Source organism: Pan troglodytes, chromosome 13 (assembly GCF_028858775.2).
Source record: "Pan troglodytes isolate AG18354 chromosome 13, NHGRI_mPanTro3-v2.0_pri, whole genome shotgun sequence".
Lineage (NCBI taxonomy): Eukaryota > Metazoa > Chordata > Mammalia > Primates > Hominidae > Pan > Pan troglodytes.
In genome coordinates, this window is record NC_072411.2 from 45,866,489 (window position 1) to 45,891,086 (window position 24,598).

At 39.0% G+C, this 24,598-nt stretch overlaps 1 long non-coding RNA gene across 3 annotated transcripts in view; it reads right to left on the bottom strand.

Annotated features, from left to right (window-relative positions):
- Positions 1–24,598, bottom strand: part of LOC104005193 (uncharacterized) — a 269,037-nt gene that overhangs the window by 186,014 nt on the left and 58,425 nt on the right. Inside the window, exon 1 of one of the 3 annotated variants that reach the window (XR_010149740.1) lies at positions 20,529–20,751. The exons of the other annotated variants lie outside the window; for them this stretch is intronic. This is a non-coding gene — a long non-coding RNA (uncharacterized LOC104005193). Of the gene's footprint in view, positions 1–20,528; positions 20,752–24,598 lie in introns of those variants that run through there. 3 annotated transcript variants of the gene reach the window in all.

A 24,598-nucleotide genomic window follows, 5' to 3' on the forward strand; every position in this document is an offset into this window, starting at 1 on the left:
CTGGAAAGGAAATGGCTCAAAGGATGGCTTGGCCCTCTGAATCGTACTAATGGCTGAAGAGCAGGGGAAGTCAAGGTCACTAGAGACTCAGAAGCTAAGGTTATGAACTCTGCACGGGGTGTTTTTGTCTTCCTTATAAAGTTATAGAGGCATTTCACAACTATTTACAGTGAGGATGTTAGGCTAACCATAGAACTAAGCCTAGCGAAAATCACCGTCAAGATTCACAAGCAATTGCCTCAATTATCATAACTTACAGGGTGCTTACTCAAGTGCCAGGCACTGTTCAACACAATCTTATTTAATCCCCACCATAAGACCCTATGAGACTATAGTTTTGCACATCTTACAGATAAACTGAAGCTCAGAGATGTGATTTCACTTACCTAAGGTCACTGTATTAGTCTGTTTTCATGCTGCTGATAAAGACATACCTGAGACTGGGAAGAAAAAGAGGTTTAATTGGACTTACAGTTCCACAAGGCTGAGGAGGCCTCAGAATCTTGGTGGGAGGCAAAAGGCACTTCTTACGTGATGACAGCAAGAGAAAAATGAGGAAGAAGCAGAAGTGGAAACCCCTGATAAATCATCAGATCTCCTGAAACTTATTCACTATCACGAGAACAGCACGGGAAAGACCACCCTCCCACCCCACCCCCCGCCCCATGATTCAATTGCCTTCCCCTGGGTCCTTCCCACAACATGTGGGAATTAAGGGAAATACAATTGAAGTTGAGATTTGGGTGGAAACACAGTCAAACCATCACACCATATCAGTCACTGAGGTGGTCAGTGGCAGAGTCAGGATTTAACTCCTCAAGCACTTTCTCATATTATAGATAAATTTCAAAGTAGAGGCAAATTGTCAGACAATAGTTTATATTTTTCATTCAAAAGAAGATGCATGAATCATAATTATTTTTCTCTTAGTAATCCACTTTGTGAACTTCTATAATCCATTCTTCCCTGAATAACTTCCTATATTAGCTTGCCATTTTAGAATGTTCTCTGGAAAAATGTGTTTGGAGGTCCAATGTGGGAAAATTAAAATGGTAACTTCAAAGTATGGAACAAAAGTTGTACAAAATCTCAGTTTTCTGAGCATAGCAAGTATTAAAAACTTAGCAATAAAGTCCTAAAAAATGTAATTGTTGCTTGGTGGCACTGTTAAATATGTATACTGTGGTCTTTTTGACAATTGTATTAATCCCTTTACAAAGCCTTCAGAAGTTCCATCACAGAAGCATGGATGCTGTTTTGATCTATTTATTACTCTTAAGTGTTCAGAGAACTGTCCCTATTTTCTAATTAACACTTTTAAAGATAAAAAGCCATGTATTAAATCAATCTGAATGATGCTTGTTTGTGAATCCCACAAGATAAGGCAATTTGCATGTTCACTTTGTACTTCCAAACTAAATCTGCACATCTCCAAAGCAGCCCCTTATAATGTAAACCTTTTGTGAGTATTTGTAACTTGAAAGAAAGTTTGGCCTACTACAGAAGCAGTGCCAATTATCTAAAGGGCTTCATTACCAAACATGATTAAGATACAAATATATTGGGTTGTTATTTTATATTGTTTGCTGTGGAGTTCGAGGAAACGACTTTTAAAGCATCCAGGATTATAGATTATTACCTTTTTATAGGGGACTAACACAACTCATTTCCCCCAACAGTTAACAGCTTTCAAAAGTAGCCAGTTGCCACTCATTTGGGGTAGAATTCCTTTGATATGAATTAAATTGCTTGCTGATGAAATGCACCTTTCAGCGACCTGTTTGAGTTTCAGCTGATGCTGTAGCATGCTTCGTGATCTGAATTCTAGCACCGGTGCTAAATCACAGTGGCGATTTATTATTGGATTTTCAGGACTGATGAGTCAGCACTGTAAGATGTTTACAAAATTAGGCTTTCAAGAACAATGGCACTTCTCTCATTAAATATAAACCTTTGTTGCCCATACAGGCTATTGTTTCCACATGGTTGTGGTGTGATGTGTTCACACTTTGGGTTCACATCAGCTAGGACTTCTTTGCATTTGCAGAATCTGCCTTCATTGGACTTAAAGTGTTCAATCAACTTTGAAACCATGTGTAAAGGCTCCAGTCCTCCAAATTCAAGAAAGAATCCATTATCTTTTCTAAACAGTTCAACCTGTGCTTTCCCTTTGCCAAATAATTCAAGAAACCAGAAATATCACGTTGGCTGGTGAAGTTGTATCAGATTTTTCTTTTTTTTCTAAAGAAATAGAAACCAATGCCTTATATCTGTTGATCTCTTGTGAATGGCTCTGTAAAAGTTAAGACCTGGAAAAAGCTGTGAGGCAGTGGATGAGATGGTGGAAATGTGATGCTGACTTTTTCTGGGGAAAAGCAGAGGGGTTTTTTGTTTTGTTTTGTTTTTTCTTCATTTAACAAATGTTTGTTGACCTGTTGAATAACAGGTGCTGATATATTATTATAGGTGCTATCAAAATGAACATAAACATGACATCCTTGTCTTCATGGAGTTTACTTTCTAGAAAAGAAAATGGACATAAAACAAACTCAAAAACACATAAAACAATATCAGCTCATAATTTCTATAAGCATTAGGCACATCCCCTAAAATTGAAATACTTTAAACTTCAGCAAATGCAAGCAAACTAAGGCCTGCTTATTCCCAAAACAATTTTGAGCTTATTTTAATAAGCAGCAGCTTCCTGGCCGGGCACTGTGGCTCACACCTGTAATCCCAGCACTTTGGGAGGCCGAGGCGGGCAGATCACCTGAGGTCAGAAGTTCAAGACCAGCCTAGCCAACATGGTGGAACCCCGTCTCTACTAAAAATACAAAAAATTAGCCGGGTGTGGTGGTGGGCGCCTGTAATCCCAGCTACTCAGGAGGCTGAGGTAGGAGAACTGCTTGAACCTGGGAGGTGCAGTGAGTCAAGATCACGCCATTGCACTCCAGCCTGTGTGACAAAGTGAAACTGTCTCAAAAAAAAAACAAAACAAAAAACAGCTCCCATTATAACACAGCTTTTATACAGCAACTGCTTCTTAAGAGCCCATGCACAGTTTTCATACTTTAGGTTCCATTGCTGACTATTCTGGGCATGTTTAGTATGACCCAACCCATAGAAAGAGCAACTCGACGACCTTTTGATGCCTCCTCTATCACTATTATTAGATAATTAACATGATCATAATTTTTGCTGTATTGTGTATCGATTATAATGAGACTAAAGTATGGACAAATAAAACATATCAACTCAAATCCTAAAGCAATGGATTTCAGCATTTGGCTCTTGTTCCTACGACAAAACACAAGGCAAATGATGTTCACACGTGGGACATAGTTCCGTGGACGTGTCAGGATGTGTGCAATCCTCAGGACGTTAGCGATACCTCCAGCCTTTTCTCATTCACTTAAGAATGCAAAAGGGAATATCAGTGAGTGAGAATGAAATCATTGTAGGAATAACCTTGACTCCTCTGCTCCCTTTTATTTTTGAGTAAATCAGTTGAAAACTATTCTTTTCTTTTTTTTCTTTTTTCTTTTCTTTTTGAGACGGAGTCTTGCTCTGTCACCCAGGCTGGGGTGCAGTGGCACGATCTCGGCTTACTGCAAGCTCCGCCTCCCGGGTTCACGCCATTCTCCTGCCTCAGGCTCCCAAGTAGCTGGGACTACAGGCGCCCGCCGCCACGCCCGGCTAATTTTTTGTATTTTTAGTAGAGACGGTGTTTCACCGTGTTAGCCAGGATGATCTCAATCTCCTGACCTCGTGATCCGCCCGCCTCAGCCTCCCAAAGTGCTGGGATTACAGGCGTGAGCCACCACGCCCCCGGCTGAAAACTATTCTTAATCCCAAATTACTTGTGAACCTCCTACAAAGAATCACAACAAATGTATGTGCCACAACAGTGCACTTAGAACCACTGACCGCAAGGAACTAAATTGTTCTAAAATTAGATAATCATATGTGTTTTTTTTAGAAATTCATTATATAATTATAAAAAAATTTTTAGAAATTCATTATATAGTTACTAATAACCAAAGCCAATCACTGCCATAATTGAAACACTTAATTTGCTTTATAACTATAAACTTCTCCTTTCTCTCTTCAGTACTAAAGATTTGGTGGTAGAAGGGGGAGGGAGCTCTTAGCTCTTCCTAAAGCAGGTACTTCCTTTTCTCTACAGCCTGTGTGTCTTTCAGATCTCCACTGACAAGGTGTTGATATGTGGAAGTAGTTACCTCGGGTCAAGTGTTCCTGCAGCCAAGCTGCAAGTACTCACTTCAATGGAAAGCTCTGAGGTCCCTGCCAGCCCCTCTGGTCTACAGATGTCTTGGGATGCAGCCCCACCCTTTCTTAGTCACAGCAGTGGGATTTGCAAATGAGCAACACACCAGAGTTGTAACCAACCTTAAGGTGGACTTCAGCAGAAGGTAGGAAACTTGTTGGCTTCATAAAAGTACTTTTTAATGTTTGATATACTTCACACAAAATTTACAAGAATTCCTTCATTGTCAGTTCAGGTGGGACACTTTGTTCTTTCTGTGAATGAGTCCTTTGCTTATTTTTGGGAAAATGTGGTTTTACATATCCTAAGTTTAACGATAAATCCTTCTGAAATGCAAACTGAAAGCACACTTTCCTTCTCATTAAATTCCATTATACCAAAAAAAAGATCTAAGTATAACTAACAGCATCTACACAGGGCTGTAAACCAGAAGTACAGGACTGCCTTGTAAACAGTGCTACATAGGAAACTTGGGAAGGTCTGCCTCTCCGTTGTGACTCGACAGGCGATCGCTATGTGAAAGCAGATTTATGCATTAGACTAGATTCTTAAACCCAAATTTTATGACCGTATAGCCTTGTAGGAGTTTTATTTTTATCATTGTGAAACAGGAAACATGCCTGATAGAAAATGAAAACAATAAATATCATTTCTATAGAATAATGTGACTGCTTTTTGATAGGCAGCATCCTTGGAGCTTTGTTTTTCTGCATTTTAGTGAATGAATGAAAACGTTGTCAAATTTAGGACTTCCATGGGCATGATAAAAAAGGCAGATTTTAAAAATTCAACAAGGAGAAGGAAAATATAAGAGAAGAAAAGGAAAAATAAAGGAAAAGAAGGGATGACAAAGACATCGGTTGGAAGAAGCAAAAACTGGACAAGGAGAGAAGAAAGAAAGAGTAAGGAATGAAAGGAGAAAGGAAAGAAGGGGGAGTAAGGGAAGGGTAAAATAAAATATGGCACTTAGGTACACTAGCAATATGGTTGTTTAAACACACTGAATTATCACAGTGGATCAGCAAAAAAGTTAGAAAGCACAGGTGTCTCTGTAATTGTGATACATTGGGAAAATTCACACTGTTAAATGAGCCTCAAATTCTCACTTGTACCTGCGTGATACAGAAATATACTGTGAGTACACTGGGCCATAATCCAAAAGATACCAAAACCAGTGCGTGAGGATGGAAGACTTGCAAAATTCTTCTGTCTTGTGCTCCCCTAGTATCAAATCAGAATTTGTACGTTTATGTTTTATATGCTCCTTAGTAAGGCACATTTGTTGCATGTTTGGATTGAATAATTTTAAGAACACGCCACTATTTTTATAAGAAAAATATCCTTACAACATGATAAAGATTCAGTGTTAATTTTTTTCATAGAGGCATGGTTTAAATCAAGTTCACAATCCTGGGGGTTGGAAGTCAGCAAAATGCTGAGAAAATGATGCAGAACTAGTAAAAAGGAAACGATTTGCATGAAGGCTAAAATACAGCTCTTGGAAGGACAGCCTAGGATACTAAAGAAGAAGACATAAAACAAAAGAAGATATTTGGTCTCCCTTTTCCAATGTAGATGTAAAACAACAAACCTAACATCATGCTTCAGATTAACTCTATTATAGAAGCATTTGCTGTATGAAATTTCTGTTTACAAAAAGACATGCTATATCTGAATGCACAAATCATTCTATTAATTACCAACTTACTTTGTACTGAAAAATTTTCATTCTGCTGTAAATGTTTTTGTTAATGGAGATAACATCAGTGAAAACTTTTCCATCTCCATAATATTTGTTTAAATTGACCACATGGTTAGAAATGAGAAATCTAAGATTTTTGTCAAACACATATGCAAATTTCAATTTCTACAACTATCAAGTATTTATTCTTTTGGTTCTCCATTCATCAATCTCTAAATGCAGAAAATGTATATATTATGGATTTGCTTGTCTGCACTCTATTATGGAGCAATCCTTGCCCACATTTAAAGATGTATTTAAAGAGAATTTAAATTTAAACAGATTCATATGCACGTGCATACATAATGAAAGAAAGGAAAAGGGAGGAAATGTTATGGAATTTCCTTTCTATTTTTTTCTGCAAAACACCACTTCTTACATGTGTAGGTTTTGGGGTATTCTTTCTTAAGCAGATATTCTTTCTTTCCTCTTATCAGGGTAGGGTACTGAGAGCAAATGATGTGGTATTTATAATATTCAGGACTTTTTTCTTGGTTTTTATTCCTGCTCAACCACAAAGTTACTATTGTAGCAACATGTTGGCCGATCACACTGTCCAAAAGTAGTTAAGTCTAAATTTCCAAAGGAAATATAAATTTAAGACACAGATGGATGTTGTTGTATGAGGGGCCCTGGTCTGGGTTTCCAGGGTGGTAGGGAGAGAGAGAGAGGGAAGTGATGCTTTGCCTCTTTTAACCTAGTTTGTTAATGCATCTTTGCACAATTAATTCATGTATAATACTTAAATGCATTTATAAATCCTCTGAGGGTTAAGTAATGTCATTATTGTTTTGTGGTACATTACTGTTGTGCATCTATACCAGTTTTGCCCCAAATTCCTCATTACTCTCCTTCATTAAATAACAACAAACGGTGAAGGTTAGTTCTGCATCAGCATTTCAATTTCCTCATGAAAAATTGGCCTTGTTTCTTTTTGGTTTGTGAGCACCCGGGCTGGTATCACTCATGCCATGTTATATAACAAAAGGCAAAAAGGCAACTTGAGCAATCGTCTGGTGTCACTTGCTTATTTTGGATGCCATTTTGATCCACACAACTCAGACTATGGGCATTGTTTCCTCGTGCCCCTATAAATGGCAGAACAAGGCAACCGAATACACCAATCTCCTAGTTCTAGCTCTTTGCCAAGTCTACTCTGAGATTTAGCCAAATATCCTCAACAGTTTATAGTATGACATATTCCCTTGCTAAGAAAATTCTTACTGCCCCATTGAGTCTCATTCTCTTTTAAACCTATATACAAATCACAGCCAGCTTATGGACATAGTAAGGGTTTTCTTGTGCGTGTCAAAGATCAGTGGGTTTGCGGTTGCTTCTCTGAAGGGCATCACTGGCATCCCAGGTACTTCCCTGGGGAGAGTTACAGACGTCTGGCTACAATCAGCACCATGTCCTAATCCTGCATATGAGTATCATATCTCTCGAACAGGTGCTGGAACCAAAGACCGAGACCAGCTATAACTCCAGCAGCCTTTTTCATGAGATAATAAGATTTTAGGCAGGTTTCACAAAAATGTTGAGATTCACTGAATCGATGAATGTCAAATAAATAGGGAAAGTAACTGAGTGGTATACCCGTTGATCTGTCATCAATAGAGCTGTAGATCAGATGGCGATGTGATCATTTTTAGCGCAGCTCTTCCCATCCTCTGCTCAAATGCACCAAATGAAGCGCCCATTTGCTGACTAGAAATTCACAGTTGAGGTCGACTGATGATGCAGTGCAAAGAAGCCTGTTCTGTTCCTCTGCTCACAAATAAGCCATGCCAACCTTCACCTTTAAATAGCTATGTATTTAATTATGCGATATTTAGAAATAAAGTTCAATCACAGTTCACTAATAATTTGTACCCGCTTAAGAGAGAGAGAGTTAGCAATCAGCAACTCAAAAAAAAAAAATAAAGACAGCTCAATGCCAGGTTGCAATATAAAATAAAGCATTTATTTAAGGGCAAATTATAATAAATTAAACTGGACTGTAACAAAAATACCCTGGATTTTTTAAAGGGCGATATTATTTTTCTATTTCACCATAAAACCTTAGGAAGTTATGAATTAGCTTAAGCAAACAGAACAATAACTGAACCCAAGAAAGGTATAAGAGCTACTTTCTTGAAAACAAAACAATCTTTTCGTTCCTGCCATTTGTCGGAATTCTTCCTCCGGGCAAGCTGGACAGCTGCACTAGTAGGTTTTTTAGTCATGGGTTGTAAGCCCCACCTGGCTAGATTTGTTTAGCAGACAGCTGGCAGAATTAAATAAAAAGAATGGGACACAAAATGCTTCCAAAAAAAAAAAAAAAGCTGAGAGAATACTTTTTGGATATTTTAGCCTTTTGGAGGTTTATGGTTTCTCTTTCTACTTTTTCTTGCCTATATCCACATACTACTATATGTGAACATATCTCGCGGATATTTTCTCTCAATTATAACTCCATAGCTGAGGTAAGAATGCAGCATAAATGAAAACATCAAGTAAGCATGTCTTAAATGACTTTTTTTAGTTAGAAATACCAATTTGCAGTTTATAAGTCCCCAAGAATGACATCAGTTTTAAATTACCATTTTTTATTTCTGCATTTTCTTTGCTATTTTTTAAAGCCAATAAAATAGATTTTCTTCATCTGGAATGTTCTTTCTAGCTTAAAGATAAGAAGGAGTCTAAATTGTGGGAATGGCATCCTTCTGCATCTGTTTCTCTCACAAACCTATCAAATATCTAATTTTTGGCATGACTGCTGACTCCGACAGGGGGATGACATAAACCAGCTTTGTGGTTACATGTTTCACTTTTAATCTCATGGAAATAAAGATCAGCACTGAAGTGTCCCTTTACATGTGACAATTTGGGACTCTTTTCCAAAAGCCCAGGCAGAGGGGCGTTAACCTGGTTAAATTTAACACACAGCATATGCAGAAGTGTCATGGATTTTTATGCTAAGGCACAAGGCAAACCTGCCTTCAGCAGAGCCTTGTTCCCCTCTGAAGCACAAGCCACAAACAATGGGAACTGTATAACTCAGTGGCAACAGGGTACCAAAGAATGATGGAAAATGCATACAAGAATGGGGAGATGAAGTAGCTCGCTCAAGAGCCACACATTTTCTGTTTATTTTATCTCTTTCCATAAATGCGACGGACTAGTGGAATATTTCATCCATCCTAGATTCACTACTTAGCATGGGGAGAATCCAGACTTTTCATTAAACATTGTAAATATAGTACGGAAGGTTCAAAAAAACCAAAATGGTTTGGATATGATCCTGATTGGAAGAACTCCATGAAAATAGATTCCAACTGCTTATAAATGAGCAAGGGGGAAGGGCATGCTTATTTTAAAGGCAGCATGGCAGAGAAACATTAATGCTGATAGCCCAGCTAGTATCTATGAGATGACCATGAACGGCCTCAACAGCCAGTGTAGAACTACTCAGAAGTTCATCACATTTCCATAGCCCATGGAAATGTATCGAATATTAAGGGCCATGCTAGGAAACAAACTCTTTAGTTCATTACCTAATACTTGCTTTCCAGAGCAAAGGCCTGACTTGGCCCTTCTCCACCTAGCCTATACATCTCTCCATGCAATGTAGACTTTATGGAGCCAGGCATGATCTGCTCATTGCAGAGGCCTGATTCTCTCTAAGCACTGATATCAATATCATACATTTCAAATACAAGTGAGGCCTGGGCAGGCTTAATCCCCCGAGCCCAAGTAAACTGAACATGGTCTCTAGGGAGGCTGTTGGCATAGAACAAAAAGACAGCGTTACTGTTTATGCTTTTACATGGTTAGCAGAATGGGTCGCCATCAAAGACTAAGAAAACAGGCATGGTGAGAAGGGAGGAGTGAGGTCACTCTAGGTTTCTGTCTGACCCTTATATACAATCTAATCTTGGCTGTCATCTAACAGTGTTGTATTTAGTTTGATAGATACAATTACATCTATCTAGCCAGATAATTACAGTACTGTGCATCTTCCATGCATCCATGGCTTAGCTGAATTAAAAACTAGAAAATCTTTTTGTATGTGCTATGGGCTTTCCTCTTCTTCCTTAATACAGATTTCCTTTCCTCCTCTCCCTCCTGCCCAAGAAAAAGAAAAGGAAAAGAATTCCCTGTAAATTGTGTATTCCGATTCTGAATTATTTTGTTAATGTTTCATGTGAATCCATCAAGTCTACCCTAGATCAACTTGCATCTCAGCCAACTTCTTTACTAAAGAAAATTGATTCTTGTTTACTTCTTTCAGGAAGGAGAATCATGATGAATTTTAATAGGATAACCCCCTACTGTTAGAAAATCTCCCTCCGTTGGCTACAGGAGCTTTGAAATTCAAAAGTCAGAGGTAAGCCTGGATTTTTTAAAAATTTTTTTTAGACAAGAAAAAAGATTTCTACAAGTTTCAAGCTCAACCTTAATAATTGCTCAACAGCCATATTCTTTCCTGTTTTCATCACCCCAATGAGCAGGACGTTATTCTGATACTTTGTTAAAAGACCCTTTAATTGCGAATTGACTTTCAATTTTTAACAGAATTGCCCACCACCAAGCAGTATTTTATTTCTGGATGAAAATTAATATCATTCCTTTCTATTTTAGCACACATAAGCATTTAATTGGGGATGGTGTAGACTACTTATCAAAGTAAATATTCCTAGGAGAAAAAAAGTAGTTTTCTAAATGTTAATTCTACTCATTGAAATCTACTAGAGAAAGAATTTATTATTTTGGATAGAGGCAAACATATTACTATAAATATATAGCAAAAATCCCATAGACATCATTGAATACATCATCACAGAATCTCATATTTGGCAACAGAAAATGTACTCTATTATTTGTTGGGTCAAAAGAAACTACATATCCTTGAGAAGATTTTTTTTAATTTCTAGAGTTAAATTTATAGCATAACAGAAAATTACTAACTTCTTCCACTACCTAGAGTTTCAAGTCACTAATTTTACTAATCCATTAAATGTATGTTTTCTACGCTTAAGAAACCAAAGAAACCTGCAGATTCTGTATATTTACCCAGGGATCACTTTCCTGGTGGTGAAATGTAACCAGCTCTTTTGCAGAATGGAACAATCACTGGGTGCCAGTAACACTATGCTACGATGTGCAGAGAGGGAAATGAAGGCTAGCTCATCCGAAGGAAACTACAGGGGAATTTTAGATCAGCAGAATGCAATTATCCAAGTTGGAATTGTTCCAGAACACCAAAGAGAACTCTAAAGGTGGGTAAATTGAATAGCATTTCTCCTCAATTGCAGGACAAACAACTCCATCTCACAAGACTGGTGCTTGTTCTGTTTATTTGTCTTTATGTTGTGAGCACTACTGGACACGTGCTGGCCACTGTCACAGGAGATGAAGGGTGTAGAACACTTGATCAGAATCAGGGGCATCAGATCAATAATAGGCACCCTATACTCTTCTGCTATCCAAAAAGTGAAAGATGTTTTTAGAATCTGTTTCGACATACAATTTATTTATCAACTGGGTACTCAGGGAGACTCTATTTTCCAGTTCCTCTTGCATCTACGTGTGACCACATGACTGAGTTCTGGCCAATGGAATGTAGGTGGAAATATATACTTGACTTTGAGCTTGGTCATAAAATAAATACACCACTTGGCCCCCTTCTCTGCCTTTCTCTCTCTCTGTCTCTCCACACACACACACACACACACACACACACAAACACACACTTATGCATCCAGAAGTGCAGCACTCAGAGATCTCAGAGACAGTAGATTAAAAGAGTTCAAATCCCCAAGTCCCTGCTTAGAGGGTTGCTATCCAGAAGAGTGGCCTGAGCTACATCAGACCATGACATGAACAACAACAACAAAAAAACTTTACTGTGTTAAGATTTGGAAGTTTTTGTTCCACCAGCTAGAGAGATCTTGACTAATGTGATGTCCACGATAGAAATGAAATTCCTCCAAATTCCAGAATTGAGAAAGTTGAAAAAAGTTACTACAAAAAGCAAGGACATAGTAAGACTTAACTTCCATTCATTGCTTATGGGAGTGTAAAACTTTTACTAGTGTTCTAAAGGGAAAAAAATCCACAAAAAATATTAAGCTGTAATGGCTTTGTATCATCTTATGCTTCAACCTAGTAAACTCTACATCTAGACTCTATCCTGAAGAAAAATCAAAACTAGTGACCAAGACCTTTGTTCCTGAGAACACTGGTTATGTTAATAAAAATATCATGTCACATAAGCATGAAAAGGGATAGTTAACTAAATTCTGGTTACACCTCTATTAGGAAATACTATTCAATCATCAAAAATTATATACCCAGTGGATATTTTAGTCATTTATTTATTCAATAAACTAATGTTTATTTAGTATCTATTACGGCCAGGACTTATTCTAGATGCTGGGGATATAACAATGAACAACAATAAAATGTGTCTGTTCTGATGATGTGTATTTTGTGGTGGATAAGACAAACAATATATAACAGACAAATAAATCAATAAATGGATACTCACAATGAACTGGAAAAATGCTCCACTGAGAATATTTAAGAATGTAACATGCAGGAACTGTATATACATTGTACATACACAGGCATACAAACACATACATACAACACCCCACATACAGAGTTAGAGAGAAAAAGGCTAGAGAGAAAAATAATAAAATTCTAACATATGCATATGTAACTTTTCTAATCATGAGCAACTCAAAGTTCATAAAACATACAAATTAGTTGCATTGCTGATGTATGAATTTGAGATGTTAAGTGTATAGCTCTGGTGTGGAGGGATGATCAATTTACATAGAGTAACAGGGCAGGCAATGAGCAGCCGCTTGTCAGAAGGATTTTATTATTACAAAATCAAGTAACACTCGGCAAAGTGACTTAAATTATTTAAAAGAAAACACGATATCTTTTTCAAAAAAAATCTTAAAAAGGAAAAAAAGAGGGCGATGAGTTTGGATAGAACCCAACCAGCCAGTGCTGATCATGGAAGTGGAGAGACTGTGGCAGGAGCAGAACAGCGATGGAGGGATGGTTCTTATGGAAGTTGGGAACCTGATGAATGAGTTCACCATTTTTTCTACCCTGAAAGTGACAAAAACTAACTAATGAAACTTTTTCTGCCTGTATTCCAGAGAATGCAAAAATTACTCATCAAGTAAAAAATTAAAAGGAATTTTTAGTGCTCTGAAATGGGCACTTAAATTTTCCACTATAATTTACTCTATTTTCAGAGGTGACTTATAGGCTATGGTGGGATGGGTGAATGTGTCCATTTTTCATGTGCTCAGTATGTCCACTCACAAGTTTCAAGTGTCTGCTGTATGCCACAGTGTTAGCAGTGAATGTTTCTAGGCTGGGGGATTTAGAATTATTTTTGTTTCAGTGTTCATGTATTTCTACTTTCTTAAAATTTTTCTAAAGAGTATATGGCTTGCTTTAAAACTTAAAAACAAAAATAAATATGTACATATATAAAAACAAAAGTGTATGGCTGTCTCTTTACTCATCAGGCTTGTCAATAGGACTTTTTAGCCATGAATGGGGTACCCACTTCCATGATAAACTTACATTGCATCTGCACAGCTGTAACTGCCATCAACAGTGTCCAGTTGTTGGCCCAAGTCCATGATGATCCCTCTAGGCCATCATCTGGCAGGGGAGCTTAGGTAATGCCTTTGGGCTCTGTGCCACACCCCTTAAAGATGCACAAATCAAGATGCTTAGCCCCCTGAAAGAGTGACCTCTCCAAAAAATCCATGAGTGTTCATCCATTCATCATTTCTGATTAGACCCACACCCTCAAATGAAGTCTGCAAATAGCATTTCAGAAGCCGCCTATTTCCATACAGATGGAAAAGGGAGCTTATTCTTCACTAAACTCAACGAAAAATCTTGGGGCACTATGCACACATGCAGAAGGGGCTGCAGTCCTGGACGTATCCCACCAAGACTCACTCTGTTGGCAACAGAGTAGGGCTCTGAATCAGAGGGTTGGAAGGAATCTAAGTAAGACATCTAGTCCATCACCCTGCCTCCAGGCAATTTTCCAGGCAGATGGGTATTTATCCTGTTCTTAAAGCTCTCCACTGATCTGAGGGAAAAAGACAAGGGTATTTATATCCATGATGTTTTCTAACCAAATGTGTAATATTTGCCACCTACACCATCTGCAGCAGTTCAAAATGTAGTAAGATTGAAAGTTAAACTCATTGATCTCAGCAGAGATAATGAAATAAAAATGTTTTGTATTATATACTATAATTTTTCCCAAAGCTTTTGAAGAAGAATTCATAAAATGGCATCAGTAGTTTAGGGCAAAGAAGAAAGAATTTGTTTGACGATTGACAATCAGTACAGTTTCCAGAAATCAGATAGGAAAAGCTCAGTTGCTAGTTATTGCTCTTAGCACAGTTGTGTGCAAACTAACACCATGGTCCTAGGCTTACTCTCTGGGGAATTCATTTAGCTGTGTTTTGTTCCATGGCTTTTCACCACAGCTCACCTGTCTCTCAAATGTGTATCCTTAATCCCAAATAGTTTAAGAGAGAAGAAATTATCAAAAATTCATGTTTTGCAGTGGGGGCAAGGACATCCTTTCTCTGCCCCTCCAATTATGAGCACAATTATTTTTAACATAAAATAAACATAATTCTTTGTTTAGTGTTTGGATACAGAAATGAAATTTGAAGGTCTGGCCAGATTTTATAAAGAACTGCCCAAACTCCAATCCCTTAATCCTCTTATTCACACAACCTGCTTCTTCAGATTTTGGAACTTGAGCTATTTAAGATTCAGTAGGTCACTTTCTCTGATGCCTGATATACTGATGATGGTGCTTAGCAACCTCTAGTGATTTTATTGCTGCTTGGCCAATCCTAGGTTTACTCATCAAGTATCCTAGTTCTTTAACTGGACTCAGCATACCAAGCCAATATTCAGGTATTTATCGTTGACATTTGCTGGTGAGCAATGATATCATCTCCACCCAGACAGGGTTCAGAGCCCCCAGAGATCACAGTTGGCCCCAGTTTCTGTGCAGGAGCATGGTCAAGCCAATCAATGTGAGGTACATCTGTGAGAAACCCCGCTATATGGACAAGCCTACAGGCAAACCAGAGAAAACCCTCTCTCCAGCATCCAGCCCTTAGTTCCAGGTGTCATATAACTGGCCTGGAATGGTCCTTACATTTTCTCTGGGCTCATTACTAGAGGCATTAGAGACAATAAAGTCTCTTTATTTAGGAAAACTCTTTCTCAAAAGCTCTTCGCTACTGGGAGTGAGTCTGGCATTCAGAGGTTACCCTAGAAAACTTCAGCCTACATTTTATTGAAGGAACCATGATTTCAGACATGAGTCACTGAGAAGAGTCAGTTTTATAGGATTTAGTCTCCCTAATACAGACAGTTGGTGAAAATGGCCAAACTTAGTTATACACTTAGTGTGCATAAAATGGCCAGAAAAAACCTATGGCAAAACTTTTCTATATGAGTTATCTTTCCTTCCTAGTAAGCAAGATAGAAATGTAATAATTGTGTATCAAGTATAGTAGCATAGTGGAAAGAGAATCACCCTGGTAGTCTAGAGACCAGAGTTCTAGGCATCTCCTGCCACTTGACACTGATATAAGTATGTATAAATTTATTCACATATAAGACACAGTTCTGGAATATTTCCAAGATAATCAAAATGCAAGGAGCCCTGGCCATGTAGCAAACCAGGAGTTCCTATCTGGCAGCATAGAGTGAACCAAGACAGGCGAGGTAGTAGCTGGGACATTCTATACCCAGTCGACTGAGATAGTAAATGCAAGGCCAGATCAAGCCAGTGTGAATACCTAAAAGTTATTATCAGAGAGTGAGACACAGTAGCACCTTTTCTAGGGGAAAGTGGTTTTCAACATCTAGCAGTACCTGAGTTGTCACTCGAAGAGGATGATGGACAAAGTAGTAGAAGTAGGACCAGGCCTAGCCCACTGGCTGGCAGGGCCTAAGGAAAGAGGAAAGAGCATGGCCCAGCTGATGGGGGTGGAAGACAAGCTGGCCTCTAGTTCCAGAGAAGATTGACTAAGGGAACCAGAGCCAAGGAACCAACCCAGGTCACAGCCAGATTAGAAAGCAAGTCACCCTTGGAGGGTGATAGGTAGAGAGGCTGAGGCCTGCCTGCTTCCTATGTGTTGTTAGAGAACACCAGTTGCTGTATCCCCACTGGACACCCACTGTGCTAGGCAGTAGCACCAGCACACCCCATTCCTTTGTTGTAATAACTCTCAGAGGTAGCCTTTGCCATACACACTAGAGGAAAACAATTAGCAAGTATAACATTTCCCAAAAAATGTTCCATGGACTAAGAGCTCTAAGGCTAAATAGATAGCTTGGGAAATGTATGCTTTAGCCTTTCCTTTATACTTTTAGAGAATCACAGTGTACATTAAAAGCTCTAAGATGTCCTGTATTAAAGATATCATTTTTCATTAGCCCAGAATTTCCAACAAAACCACCTCTCTACCACCCCAACAAATAGGCACACATACTTGTTCTTTCAGAAACATTTACATCTTTCTGACCTAGTGTTTTAAGGAATAGACTCTGAAAATGTATGAGAAACGTGTGTGCTTTGTAATTCAAAGCATTAAACAAGTGTAAATCTAAGTACCGTGGTCGATTTATGCTGATGGAAATGAGGAAAGTGGTGGTATTAGAAGCCATGAATGAAGCAGCCGCTCTTGAGCGTCTGATTCGGTGTACATCCACCAAGACATTCATCTTGTGTAGCTGAACATCTAAATTTCTGGCATGATACAGACCACAGATGGGAGATATATTTGGGTTTATAAAAAATATACAAAATGAATGAATGAATGGGAAAAAGTAGAAACAATATCATATTCCATCCGTGTAGAATAAATTTTATTTGGGCGGGGGGACAATAAACTCCTCCCGTACTACACTCAAAGAGTGGTACAGTTGTACCAGAATGGGTCTCCCATCATAATCATGTGTTCACAGAGTTCTCTGCCAGCCCCTTCCAAGCTGACAATGCCTCCTTACAGGGACTCACTGATTTTCTCCTTTCTATCCATCTCCGAATCAGTAACTGCTCTGGGGCTATTGCCTCTGCAGGAGACTTAGCTCCTAGGCAGCTGGGTGTATGCATTTGCTGGGGTGAAGGAGGAGGGAAGGTGGTCTCAAAGGAAATTCTGGATTAAAAAATAAATAAATAAAAAGGTTGTTTTAATAAGGAGCTTCTCAGAGCCTTTAATGTGCTAATGTGCACTGTGGTTTTCTAAGAACTGGCTGAGGAGGACAGGACATACTGTATAGAATCTTCTAAGCTATATACTTTTCCATAAAATTCTTTGACCATGAAGCATTTGTTGCAGGTGGGGGGAGCTGCACTGGCTTCTTTAACTTTCCTTAGTGTGCTTAGCCATAGCTACCTCTAAGGGTTATTTTAAGGAATGAATGAGACAATGGGAATGATATTGCCCAGCACAATCATACATAGCACAGTGTCAACAAATAACGTTCCTTAATAACTTGCAGGTATTGGGAGGCATTATTATCCCCATTTTGTGAGTGGGGAAACTGAGGTTCACAAGAGTTCAGTGACATGACTTCCTTCAGTAAACAGCCAGGCTTAGGGCTTCTGCCTCCAAATCCTAAAAGCATTCTCCTTGCCACTCCTTGTGGCTCCGAGCAGCTTTTACCTTGTAACTATATCGTTACCTTTCAGGATGTCACATCCACCCAGAAATCGACTTCCCGTGAAGCACTCTGAGTAAAGCCAGTGGGAGCCTCGCGTCTGTGGATTCTATTCTTTTGAAGGCGTGTGATCAGCAGACATATGCTGTCCAACGCTTCCCACACATGCCACTTCTGAGCTGGCCTATCACTGGGGGCCTGTGCAGTGTGGTCTGTTTGAGGCCAATAATCATATCACCATTGTAATGAGTGGCAAATCCTATGTAATTTACACATTAAAAGGAGGCTGAGATGCATGGAAAAACCCAGCCCCCATTTGTCTAATGAAATTAAAGCTCTTAGCCAAATACTGGTACTGAAAAGAGATGTTTGGGAAGGGCTCTCCCGCCCCTGCCTCTGAAGAAGAGGGTGAGTGTTCTTTATTCATGATCCTGCCTCTACCTAAATCACTTCCACAATGGGACCTCTAAACCAAGGGGCCCTGTCTGGGAGCATGATTTACGCATAGCTGAGACCGGGCAAGGCTTACAAAGGCATTATGACTAGTTATTTTCAATGACAATTGAAGGAAAAAATAAAGCAGCAAAGATATTCTGTGTTTTGGAAGGCGAAGCACTAAACTGCCCTCTGCCTCCTCCACCAACTGACACAAAAGAAGATTTTGAGCCATACCTGATAAAGCAATTATTTTAAGATATTTTCATATTCAGTGGTAACTGGACAGTATCATGAAACAAGTATGAATGATACGGCCCTTGGAGCAACTGGGCTGAGCATAAGCTCTGGAATAACCATTGGTCCCATGATAAGGTAAGAAGAGGTGATAGGCTCTTGCCTTCAATGGCTGCCCGAATACTTATGCGTTCCTCCTTGGCTTTGAAACTGCCTGAAGTCATGTTGAGTGAGATAAACCAAAACACGCCAAATATAATTGGATTTAAGTGTGAAAATCAAGAATCTACCATGATTAAGCTGGTTAGCATACAGGATGCTCTTGTTTCATCCATGAATGGCAAATACATAGACATACTGTGAAGTATTTGGGTCTAAGAATATGAGTGGAGGCATTGAGGCAATAATCCGTGTATAGGAATAGCCAAAGCATATAGAAAAATAACTAACAGCCTTTATCCCTGGGTTAAACAACTCCTCAAAGGCAAGCACATTTGAAAAATATAATGCAGTGTGCACACACGTACTCACACCCACACCCCTGAACCAGAAAAAGAAGGGTGTATTGAGAAGTATCTTTGTCCATTTTCCTTACACTGTGTAAAACTTTGCACAACCCAGTCACTGCCTGATTTCAACCTCATTTCCTACCAGTCTCCCTCGCTCTCTCCTTATTCACTGGCCGCATCTTTCTTTTTCTTCCTCAGTCACATGGAATTCATTTTTCTGTTTCGAGGCATTCTCTGCTTGTAATAGTCCTCCCCAAGATTTTCACACAACTAGCTCTTTCCCATCTAACAAGATTCTTGTGGGTTCTAAGCTCATCAGATCAAACCTATTAAAATATACTCACATTGCATATTGAGTAGAATTTACATAAAATGATAACAGTTGAGTTGCAGTTGATTAGTTACAATTGACATTTTGTATGCATTCAAATAAATATTGTTGGTTTCAATTTTGCTGTCTTCTTTTCATAAATTAATGCCAGTAATATTTTTCCAGGCCTGAAACACTTTCCCAGGTGCTGAAAAACTCTTAGTCACAGGCATTATGCTTATAATTCCTAGTAGATAAAATAGTCCTGCTTTCATCATTCCAGTTCTGGTCAAATGTCATCAGTTGCTCAGAAAAGGTATTTTCTAATTATCTGTTACAAAACACACACACACACACACACACACACAAAGAAAACCACTCATTCCATGCTCAATCACTCTTTACCATCACTTTATCTCTTTCCTGCTGTTCGTCATTCATTCAACTGATATTTATAGAATGCCTACTATATGTCAGCTCATTCATTCATTCAACTGATATTTATTGAATGTCTACTATGCTAGGTCATTCATTTATTCAACCGATATCTATTGACTGTCTTCTGTACGCCAGGCACTCTTCTAGGCAATGAGGATGCGATAGTGAAAAAAAGTTATTTGTGTCTCTGTTCTCACTAAGTTTACCTTCTAGCAGCAGGAAACTCATGGTAAACATTCAATACCGGATAGCTTCAGATTATGAAAATTATTTTTTAAAAAATAATGGTAGGCAATAACAGCATGCAGTGAGTGGTTATTTTGGACAGAGTCCAAACTTAGTAACAAAAGCTTTTAAGTATAAATTAGATGCCTTGATGCAGATCATGGGACAGAAGAATTTGGAATTCACCCATGAAGCTGCAGATGAGAGAAGTGTGTGAGTATCACCAGCCCTGAGGAAGAGAAACAGGAGACCCATATGAGAGCCTATCATGGCAACTCATTTTTACATTCAACTTACATGCAACTCTCATTATAGAGTATGAGCTTTAATCACTCTCAAGAAATCATTTCGTCCTTCTAAAATCTTTGAACAACATCTCCTGGTGTTATGATAGACAGAGAGAAACCTGGGCCAAATTAATCTTATGAAATTGTGAGTTATGATTCTTGAATCCAGAATAGTTCAACTCAGCCATTGCATAACTCTGACTTACATAGTTTGTGTGTGATATGTTAGTTATCTTCACTGATTTTCTCAGGAACTTCATTATGTAAGTAAGAAATATATTATCCCTGTTTTGTGATGAAAAAACAGATACTCAGAGAGATTACTTACCTATTTTAGATAGGCTTGGTTGGACTCATGGTACAGTAGAAAGCAACTCCTAAAGAAAGAAACAAATTTTGTTTCTCTATCACACAAAGTTCACCGCAGGTTAGGTACCTTCCAAGGCAGTTGTTTTCCTTGCAGAGTGTGTGATGGTTAATTTTGTGTCAACTTGACTGGATTAAGTCAACTTGACGCAGAGAGCTGGTAGAAATTATTTCTAAACGTTATCTTTGGGGGTGTTTCTGGAAGAGAATTAGCATTTGAATAAGCAGACCCAATAAAGAAAAGAAGATCCAAACTCTCTCTCCCCCGCCCCCCACCCCCTCTCTTGAGCTGGGACATCCATCTTCTCTTGCCCTCAGACATGGGAGCTCCTGTCTCTTAGCTTTTGGACTCCAGACTTACACCAGCAGCCCCAACCTGGTTCTCAGGACTTCAGCTGTGGACTGGGACTTACACTGTCAGCTCCCCTGGTTCTAAGGTCTTCGGTTGGAATTACACCACTGGCTTTCCTGGTTCTCCAGCTTGCAGACAACATCATAAAACTTCTTGGCTTCTATAATTATGTAAGCCAATCCCCATGTTAAATCTCTTATTTTATGTCATCTTTTATATCCTCTTGGTTGTGTTTCTCTGAAGAACCCTGACTAATACACAGGGACTCAGCAATCCAGGCTGTTTCTATCTTATGGCTCTACCACCCCAACATGAGGCCTCCTTGTGGGCAAGACAGGACTGAAGTAGTACATAGGAAGTTTCACTGGCTTAGCCCAGAAGTGACACACATAATTTCTACACACAATTCATTGTCCAGGACTACTCATACAGCCCTATTTAAATGCAAGGGATTTGGGAAGTATAGCTGTCCATGTTCCCAAGAAGAAAAGATCTGAAATGAAATTTGCCTCTGCCACAGTGCCCAAAATCAAATAACAAAGAAAATTTAAAAACTAAGATGTACTTCAACCTGATGTCAACCCCAGTACTTTTTTGTGTGTGTGTAAATAGAATCAGGGTCTATTTATGTTGCCTAGACTAGTCTTCAACTCCTTGCCTCAAGTGAATCCTCCTGCCCTGGACTCCCTAAGTGCTGAAATTACTGACTTGATGTCACGCCTGACCAAGCCCAGTACTCTTTTCATGATTCTATCTAAGCTAGAAGGTAAGGATTAATTTTGTTTGTTCTTATTTCCAGGGCCCAGGCCAGAATATCACTGACATATGGAAGATGTTCAAACAGGGAGAGAGGGAGAGAGGCAGAGAGGGACAGAGAAGGAAGGAGGGAAGGAAGGGAGGGAGGGAGGGAGGGAGGGACGGAGGGAGGAAGGAAGGAAGGGAAGGAGGGAGGGAGGGAGGGAGGTGAGAGAAAGGGAGGAAGTTATTACTTCTTAACTTCAAGATTGATTGATTCTTTAATGCACAGTAAAGGATAGATATAATAGAGTCATTAGTTTCCATCCACACAGTGTCTTTTGGCCTTATGAAAATGAAAAAGTGAAAATGTAAAGACCAGTGTAGCCATCTTCTAGTCTTTAACCCTATGCATACTACAAATATCTTTATCTATGAAAGAGGAAAGAAGATTCAGAAAAGATTACATGGTTCTCATGAAGAGGAAATAGAGACAAAAAGGAATCCATTTGGAACTAGATTGGTGTGTATAATTTGCCATGAGTTCTTTGGCAGAGGTGATATGCAAAGTAAATGCTACAGCAAAATTATTGAATAATAAGAGTACTGTATTTCTTTCTCTCTACACAATTTACAGTAGAATCAAAGCAGCATGCTTTACACAGCGCTTACAGGAAAAGCAAGACAGAGACAAGCAGAAATAAATTAAGTATCTGCCATTGATTGTCATGGATAGCACCAGCTTATTGAGCTAAAACTTTATTAGTGTGCTATAGTTCGGATGATGATGGTCTTTTTATTGTTTTTGTGGTAACTCTTTATTTTAAGTATCTTATCATTATGAATTCATTTAGTATTGATTGCAATAGCACTGATCATAAAGAATTAATTTGGCATTACCATGGATGTCATATGCACTTATACAAGACTTCGGCTGTATTCAAAATTAATTAATATGGTAAAGTGTTATTGCTTTTGCAATTTTGCAATTCTTATAATGTAGCTAAGGTTTTTTTTCTAGCAGGTGGATCCTAGCAGAAAATCTATGCAGGCATTCTCCTTTGGAGGGGAATTTCATTTAGTGATAAACAGGAAATTTCCTCTTGTTTAAAAAAACATTATTTTCATGTCAAAACATTTGGGATTCTAGTCCCAGGATTCAGGGTTATGGAAAACCAAAAGCCTTGAGTCCTGGAAAATGATCTTGTGTACTGGGTGTTCTCACTTGCTTGGCACAGCTGGGATGAGCTGCATAATTGAGAGTTCATCTTCCTCAACATCTTCTGTCTCTCACCAAGAATGATTTGTCCCTGTTAGAGCAAAAGGCCTCCAGCAAAGGAACTCCATTTACTTATAATGATATGGAATTACCAGAAGGTACAATTCAGGACACACTTCCAGCAAGTTGAGATTGTTCAACATAGGCATTAGTGGGAATCCAGCAAGAAGAATCGGGGTCTAAATCAAATGGCACGTGTCTGGAATGCCCGTCTGTCGTCTTTAGTTAAAATCCACTCTGCCATCCCCTGCTGCTGCTGCCATTCTGCCCTACACGGGGGCATGCATAGACACATTGGGCTATCATGCTGTAGATAGATAGCTGATCCTACACATATGTGGATTAGGGTATTTCTCAAGGGATGCTACAAAAAACACCAGTGTCTAAATGTCCTCCCTTGATCCCCAGTATAGAGAAAATCTTTGCAGCTTCTCACCATTCCTATTATAAGATGCAAATGTTATGTAGTTGCAACAGAATAATTCATTAATTCACCAGGGATTCATCGTTAGGCAATCCGACACATAGAATTGCTCTGACTGAATAAAATATTGGAGCTTTAATAGAGAGGTGGGTTCTAAGGGACAATCTGGAACATGGGATTGCCCAATGCCAGTATGGGAGGTTCCAGAATCCCAGGAACCATGGCAGTGACTGACAGTAGGCAGAAGAGCACATATAACTGAAATGGAATCTGGAAAAAAAAACAATTGACAAAGGACAGTGGAAGATCAGCCAAAGAAGCAGGCCAGAGACCAGCTAAGGCAGGTTAGCCCAGGTGGAGTCAACGAAGAGTAGCTGGGTGCTAGGAAATTCACAGGACCCTGACAACAACCGACAGCTACCTATTCTTAGTGGCGATTCTTACCAAAAATGAAATTAGAATACAAAGTAGAAGGTTGGCAGCAAAAATTGATAGGCCTTTGCCTTCTAATGACTTAGCTAGTATCTAGGCAGGCAGGAAGGCCCCTGGTCAGAGCCCAGAGCCAGGTCAGCAGATATGGGCAAGGCAAGATGGTCAGAAACTCATAGTTGAGCTGTTTGTGTCATCCCCAAAATAAGGCGCCCTGTCATGAAGTGAGCTGTGGATATCAGATATAAAGAGACCAGTTCCAGAGTGGTCAGGGATTTCTGGGCTATTATACAGAAATTTTTCTTGGGATACCTAAATTTGCTTTATTAAAAGCACCTTTAGAAATATTAAAAGTCAGTTTCCTCATGTCAAATACATACCACTTGTAGTTTTAAAGGTATCCCTCAAGGAAACCCAGGCTCAGAGTCAAAGCCACTTTCAGACAGCTCCTCCAAGCTGTCATCCTCTGTCCTAACTTCCACTGTGCTTTGTCCTGGGGAAGTCATAAAAATAGCGAGAAGGAACAGTATTCACTGGCCAAACCCTTTTTTACGGTTGTGTGGAAATGCTATTATCACCCTTGTCTTAAGTAGTAAATACCAGAAATTTTTTAGTTAGTATAAACAACAAAGATGTTCTACTGTTTCTGCCTGATACCAAAAGGGTATCTAAAAGTCTATTCTTATCTTTCTAATTACTGATATTTTCTTTGTGACAGTTAATAACACGCTGGAAATCAGATCCCACAGCTGCAGAACAGAAAAATCTAAAGTCCAGAATTCGCCTGTCCCACCAATTGGTTAAAGACTTCAG